This window comes from Genypterus blacodes, unplaced genomic scaffold, assembly GCF_046128005.1.
Source record: "Genypterus blacodes isolate CSIRO-AG114 ecotype Tasmania unplaced genomic scaffold, CSIRO-AGI_Gbla_v1 ptg000027l_1, whole genome shotgun sequence".
NCBI classification, from domain to species: Eukaryota; Metazoa; Chordata; class Actinopteri; order Ophidiiformes; family Ophidiidae; genus Genypterus; species Genypterus blacodes.
The window spans coordinates 112836-120624 of NW_027466840.1; the positions used below are offsets into that span (position 1 = coordinate 112836).

The 7789-nt window shown below is 43.3% G+C and overlaps 1 protein-coding gene across 3 annotated transcripts in view; it reads left to right on the forward strand.

Moving 5' to 3' along the window:
- Nucleotides 1-7485, forward strand: part of LOC142993132 (RNA-binding protein with multiple splicing-like) — a 28556-nt gene extending 21071 nt beyond the window's left edge. For 2 of the 3 annotated variants that reach the window (XM_076143791.1, XM_076143789.1), the window contains exons 8-9: nucleotides 4620-4736; nucleotides 5365-7485. The gene's annotated coding sequence lies outside the window, so the exon portion shown is untranslated. Of the gene's footprint in view, nucleotides 1-4619; nucleotides 4741-5364 lie in introns of all 3 variants that reach the window. The other variant, XM_076143790.1, reaches the window with a different exon arrangement.
- The last annotated feature ends 304 nt before the right edge of the window (nucleotides 7486-7789 follow it).

The following is a 7789-nucleotide window of genomic DNA, read 5'->3' on the forward strand; positions in this document are numbered from 1 at the left end:
TTTATGTCAACTTCATTCGCTTCTACTTCGCCTGATGTCTGAAGAGATTTCTGCCTGAAAACGAGAAAAGGGTTAAAAACAAAGCCTGACATATACAATGAAAACTCCCCCCAGAAAATACTGAGGATGTGACCTTTGGCAGCTGAAGCCCTGAGGATGCGTGGAATTTATTGTACTTATAGTAAATGCGATGAGAAACTTTACTGTTGTGCGCAGTCTAACACTGCCATAATAAAGCCTATAATATTCCTGTACAGTTCAGAGGACATTATAGCGTGTTTGTCATGTTGTCACAATCTGGCAGGATGAAATATATTTTTTAATTTGACAAACATTTTAGTATTTCTTCATTATGACAAAGTATACACTGGAGAGTTACAGGGACGAAGAGACAGAAAGAGAAGCTGGACCAAAAGGTGATAGATGTGGATTTTCAATGGATTTCCGAGATATCCGGATCCTTCCAGACGGGATATTTTTATTAATCTTTCTCTAAAGTAAATTCCATATGATTTATTGTTATAGGAGCCACAGACAGCACACAGAGCAGCTGCCTTCTAATAAGTCCTTTGATATGGACATAAGACAACCAGAGGAGCTGCGCCGCACATGTGCTTCAGACAAACTAAACACTGTTGTGCTTGCAAAAACAAAAAACCACAAAGCGCGACAAATCCCCAGCTAGTGTGTGTGCGGCCGACTGTACGTGCACGTGTGTGTGTGTATGCGTCTGTGCCTTTGTGCATTACTCGGCGCCAGTCACACAGTCACCAGTACCCTCCCTCGAACGTCTCGGGACAGGAAGAAACATGTTCCCCTACCCCTTAGGGAGTCAGTGGGTGTTGGCGGCTGCTCGGAGGCTAAGATTCACCGAGCTGTTGATTGGTGCTAGTCCTGCAGCAATGGCCCCTATAACTTACGCCTGTTGATTTATCTATTTTTAGAGTACTACAAGTATAAAACAAACTACATGAGAAATGACATGGCGGTCTATTTTGATGTTTTAAAAAGGTAAAGGAGGAAGGGAGGGGCTTAGCGGAAATGATTACTCCCCTATCAGGCGGGGAGGAAGTCATTTGGCCGGTCAGGCTGCCCCAGTGGATATTAGCTCCCATGATGAGACAACAACATCCCCACATCCGGCTACAGTGGAGGGTGAAGTGGTGTAACAGACTGAGACATATAGACAGCAGTGACTATTATAGGTGACTGCGCTGATATTTTTATTTAAAGGATGCACTATGCAGTTTTATAACCTCTCAAAAACTCTTTATTCAACTGGGAACATGTCAAACTCAGATTGTACTGTTCAGTCATTGTATCCTGCACTTGAACGCAATTCAACCCACGCAATCAAGGTATTAACGGCTACAAACAGATCCTTTCAGTTTGAAATTTACAGATCAGAAAAATCGCAGGATAACTTGTAACAGTTTATAGCAGTAGATATAAAACTTACAGGCTTCTACCTCCCGATGGTTAAACAATAGAGGGTCTCAAAGTACAAATGCCTGTGAGCTCAAACTAAACAAAAAGTGTCTTTCATTTAAATAATTTATAGAGGTCTGGAAGAGGTTCAAAAAATCCAGTATTTTACAAGAAACAGAAAGAAACACTTCTTCCTTCTCCTGTTAAACATCCTGCAACCCCTCGGATAATCACGCAATCCTTCAGCCTCCCCATCTCCCAAGTTGTGAACCACTACTTTAAACTATCACAATCCAGCATACTGGATAAATAAAGGGACTAAAATACACTTTTTCCATATGAAATGCTGTGATGCAAAATTTGAAATACTTGCGTGAAATAGTAGCACCTCAAAATTGCACTGAATTTGTGTACTTACTGTAGTTATGTACTTCTGCAAACAAATGCAAACAACAGGGAGATTGCTTCGCTGTAGGAGGTCTCACTCCCTAGTAAAAAGAAAAAAGAAAAAAAAGTAATTACACCGGGATTCGGAGTTTCAGTGAGTTAATCACACTGTAAAAACAGTCTCCCCAGTGAGAATATTGACATAGTAAAATCTAATCATATTCACGCTACTTTTTGTGCTTTGAAACATTCAAAATGAAACACTGGTCATTTCCTACAGTAGGCTGCTGGTAATCTCTGGAACATTCTGTCTGTCCCTGACATTTTACAGCTTTTTACGAACACACCTTACAGTCGTGCCAGGCTTTGTCCTTTCAGCTCGTCCTGTCTGTGTTCAGTGGATAATGTTACAGCAGTTACTTAATGTGCCCAGGCAAGGCTGATTTGAGGGTGTTGCATATTTGTGCAGCACAAAGCTGCTGAGCAAAGTTCTTATGAAACTGAATCGACGTGATATTGCTTAAGCCATTGAACTGTGATGCCTGTGTTGGGCCACTATTGTACAATCTATCTTCTCACAAAAGGCAGCAGCTGTAATGGTTTTTCATGCTGAAGGTGTTGAGTCGTACTCAAGCAACGCACCATCAACAACCACTCAAAAATCTTATGAATCCGTAGTCCTGAGGGGCTTTCGGCTGATCGGTGGTCGTCCAAGCATCCGCTCACCATCAGAGTGTGCCGCTTGCCTTGGGAAGTGTAACCGTGGGAGACTTTAATGTGTGTGTGTGTGTGTGTGTGTGGGTGTGAGTGTGAGTGAGCAAGCAGCTGAAAGTGAGGTAGTGTCTCCCCTGTGTCCCATAATGAGCTGTCTTAATCACCTGGCATCCTGCCTGTCAAATGGAGCACTACAGTATTTCGACCACCTTCGCAACGCCAACGTCAGTGCCTGCAAGTTCAAACAGGTTGCAGGTAGCTTACTCAGGGGTGGTTTATTTTTATTGTAAGATTTGCGGTTGTCAGACCCCCTGGAGGTTTGCTTGGACTCGTCTCTGAAGTTGAATTCCCCTTGACATTCACGCTCTGGTACAGCCTCAGCTCTGGACCTAATAGTGGACGTGAATGTTTAGTGAAGCGGAGGGGAAAGGTAATCTGGATTTTATGATTTCACCTGACAAGAGTGGTGGGAGAGCGCATGAGTGTAGCCCTATCATGCATGCACGTGAGCGAGTCTGGGAGAGAAAGCAACGTGAAAGTGTGTGTGTGTGTATGTGTGTGTGTGTGTAGTCTGGCTGCCTGCCCTGAGGAGCTTTTTGGCCAATATCCTGACAAAACCAGCGGTTCCTGTGCAAGAGGACCAGCTGGGGCCCCTTTTAATAAGGAAGTGGGACTTTATTCTCTCGCCCCCTACGAACACATAACAGACACACACACACACAAAGGGATATAGCTACACTGTGTCCCTGTGCCGGATTTCAGGAGCTAGATACATGTCAACAGCTGCGTTCATCACCACCCAGCTCCACTGGTTATTGCTGGTATGTGAGAAACACAGCCTGGGCCTAAAGGCTTTGCTCTGGGTTAAAGGGCCTTCGGTCGGGCCCCCCCTTTGTTCATGGCCTTGTTGCACAGGTAGGGGCTCTAAATGGTGAAGAGCTGCGTCTGTTCTCTTCTCTTAAAGCGAAACAATACACACATTCATTCGGGAGAAGCCGAGTTGCTCCCTGGCACCGTCTGTTTGTCTATCTCACATCATGCGCCCGAGTTATTGGATGTAACACATTAAGCCTGTAAATCACTAAACCTTCTCCTAATCCACACAGACGCGTTCAATGATCAACCCAATCTTTAACCTCAGCGTCTCAGCCAGAACAAATAGGGCGGGCTGGCGCTATGCGTCACATCAGCTTAGCCGAGCGGCCGTTTAATGCATCGATTCCTTCGCCCTTGATTGAACACGCAGCGAGGCATTAGCTTGACCAGCCGTGCCCTGGAATGTTACCTTGAAAACACACGCTGTTCCCCGATCGGTGAACCCAACAGGCCGTCCCCCCCGTCCCCCCTGTCCCCATCACTCCCACCCCCTCCGCCCGATCCCGTCTCTCTCTTCCTTAAGGTCATGTTTGGTTTGCTAATTGTTTATTGTTTCAGAGAGTTTCCTGCCCCCCTTGAACCCCCAGTTACCACAATCTTCAAGAGAGATCTATTTTTGGTGGTACATCTGGGGGGGCGGGGGCTTGTAGGGGCAGCGTGGGTCGGAGGGGTGACCTTTCTCGTTGACCTGCTGAGTGTGTGTGTGTGATGTTGGGGCGTCGCAGAGTCGTGCCCGGAGGGAGGAAGCGTGGGATATATGGATGCAAAGCAGAGAAGTCACATTTTTTACGCTGGATTTGTGTCACGCTGGTAGTGTGAGGAAACTTTGTACGTATTATTGGAGTGTCAAAAGAAAGTCAGCCACAAAAACGGAGAAATGTGTTATTTTAATCTTTTGTAGCTCAGAAACTGAAAAGTGGGGTATTTGTCATGATTACTGCTGAATCACAAAATTCTATCTGTGAATATTTGAGATTTGACTAATACTGCAAGTTAATCAGACACCTGATGTCAAATAGCTCACAACTACAGGAACAGAACAGTCCTGGAATATCACAGATAAATACATTCAGGAATGTTTTTCATAACATTTGGAGAAAAGAAAAACTTTCCATGAGATTTCATGTGTTTGTGTTAGGTTGTCAAATATTATGTTAATGGAACATCCGGTTTGGAAAGAACTCTCAGTGACCTGGTCTCTCTGTGCTCCTCAGGTTCCTGATGTGTGATGGTGGCCGCGGGCGGCTGTGACGTTGCCGATTGCCTCTCGTGTCCACTTAGAAAACCAGGAGTACTGACTGGGCTACGGCTCTGCGAGCAGCGGACCGTCGGTGAGTTCAGTTTTGAAAACGATTCATAACCCTTCATCGATCCCAGCAAAGTGTGGATCACACATAGTCATAGTGTAGATTTGCCGAGTGTGTACTATTATTCCAGAGCCGGTTGCCAGAGACGTCTGCTGGGATGAACTTAAAAGCACAAAGCCATGTTGACGCCGTGTGTGTGTCAGCTTTCACGTGTGTATGGTTTCATCTTATCTCAGCTAGGAACTATTTTAACAACAAAGCAGGATCCCAGAATTAGACATTTGAGAGATAAAAGTGGAATGTGTGTGTGTGGTCTTGGCATCACGCAGGCTTAAAGGATAAAACGGCAAGAAACAGAGGAGAAAACAAGAAACATGTTGGTTTTGTGTGTGTTTGTGTGTCTATAATACATACGTGTGTGTGTGTGTGTGTGTGTGTGTGTGTGTGCGCCCGCATGTTAATGGGTGTGTGAATGTGTTTATGAGTTGTGCAACAGTTCCGCAAAATCCCCTGTGTTTTCATTAGCGTTCATTTGTGTACATGGTTCGGGCACAGTGACCATGGCAACTCTCCCCCCCCCCCCCCCCACCTCTCTCTCTCTCTCCTTCTCTGTCTCTCTCTCTCTCTCTCTCTCTCTCTCTCTCTCTCTCAGGCAGCAGCAGCCTCGTGGGCCTTAGGACATCCTCAGACCCCAGCCTCCATCACACATCGAGCCCCACCCCTTCCCTTCAACTCCAACTCGACCCTTTTTTTTTATACTGTTACATACTCGAGATTTACCGGCGGCGATTTGGCTACACTTTCCTCCCTAACACCTGGATGAAAGGTACTGGGCAGGCATGGCAAAGGGGCAGAAATCCTTTGTTTACCAGCTGACTCTGTTTCCTGTAAAACACAAGCAGGTCTCTTGTTTTGCTTTCTGCACAAGATGTTTGGAAGTGTAGCCAAAGCTCTGCCAGATAAGGTTATTATATGACTATAATTATTACTATTCTGTATATCATTCATATTAATGTTATTATGATTACTGAATATGTCAAAGCATGACTTTGCAACAAAAAAAAGAAGAAAAAAAACAATGCTGTACATTTTTAGATATTTTAAAGAAATACAAAAATGTATTTTTGTAATCAAGACAATGTTTGAAATGGTTCTTGCTTGATCGGTCCATGTTGTGCTAAAGTGTGTGAGGAACTTGTTTGAAAACCTCAACGTTTCATACCCCCCACCCTCCCTTTTCCTGTTTTGTATCCGTGCCATTGTACGATTGTAAGTCGCCCTGCTAAAATCAGAGCAGTCCGCTTGGTTTGCTCTTGTCTTTTCTACATACTGTGTAGCTCTGGTTTGGTCGTGTGGATCGCAGCGGCGTCTTTACGATGCAGCATCGTGAGTCTAAGCGTCAATATTCCATCATCTCACGCTTCCGACGCACCTGTTTCAGCCAATAGTTTTGCTTTGGATTGCGGTGGGCCGGATGTAAAGACGAGCTCACACAGACGTTGACAGGAATAAGCCATCGCTGGTGGAAGTAGCGTGACCCCAGAGACTGCAATACATGGCAAACTGAGCCCTGCTATAATTAGGAATTTGCTCCATTGTGTAGCAGGACAGCACAGTAAAGAGAAACAAAAGACCAAAGGCATTTTTTTACACTGGAGAGCTATCTAGGCTAGTGGAAATATTCCATTTTTGACTGCTTTGTAGTCCTCAGTCTGATTTCTTATGAAGTATGACATTATTTTTTTGCTGCATGTCTCTTTTGGTGTCACTCCAAAGACTAAGTCTGTATCTGAAACAATATCACTTTTGGCATTTTGTCTCTTTTGTCTATTTTTAGGGAGACCTGGTGATTCAACCTGGTTTTTATAAATTCTGAATTTATGTAGTAATGATTTGAGTGACGAAAACAAATAATCTTTTGGTAATCTTGAGTGTTCTGGGCTTGAATTAACCTCTTTGCTGTATGACATATCATTGAAAAATCACATTTCTGTGACGTTTTGAGGCCAGAATTGCCTTTCACATGAAAAAGGATACGACGGATCAAAAATTGAACTAAGAATCTAAATATTCCCTGTAATGTTAAGCCCTGTGTGTACAATCATATCGGAATAATTGAGTCGTATAGTGTATGTAATGAATATGATAATATGCACATCCTAACTGAGTTTCTGAAGCAGTTTTTGTTTTTACACAGACATTTTTAGCCAAGTGAGGCACCAAATTTATTAGAACAAGTATTTATAGGGTGTGTATGTGTGTGTGTGCTTATATGGGTGTTATGTTTTAAAAGTCCATAGAGGATGCCCATCATATAATTCAATGTAAGTATTATTGTAAGTTTAATTGTATATTCATTTTGGTAATTTTGTAGAGGTTTTTGTGTTGGAGACATATGTGATATATGAATACTAGATGATTCACTGTGAAATCCTGAGAAAAACTCTTTGAAAGAATGAATACATTTGTGTTTGCCAGCAGTAAGGTACAGAAGAAATGAATATCTAAACCCCTCCTTTTGTTTCGGTAAACAGTGTGTGTACCTGTGTTTTCTGTGCATGTTCACGGCATGTGTGTGTCTTTTATTTTCTCTTTTCTTACTGCATACAGTGCTGTTGATATTTATGTATTTTAGCCACTGTAAGGAGAAACTGTATTTCAGTGAATTGCAGAGGTGTGTTTGGTAAAACAAAAAAGTGATCAAAACAAGTTTTTACGGAAAAAATGTAAAATGAAGACATTTCAGGCCTTCAGCCATTAAAGATTGACGTCATCTCTGCTGTCATTATTACATTTCTTTCTCTTCCTTTTCGTCGATATAATGAAGGAATCAAACCCAAACACCTATGAAAGAAGACTGAAATTCACATAAATATCGACATTAATCTCCATCTCCTCCTGCGTTCTCGCCCTTGTCACTGGCTAACACCTCCCCCACAACCACAGGAGGACATCAGAGACCAATAAAGTGGTTTGAGTACCAGGGGAGCTTGATGCGTCTCCCTGCCCTCTAAAAGAATAGCCCACCTAACCTGTGTACTCAGGAGACACAAGCCAATTTACTTTCTCCCTCCACT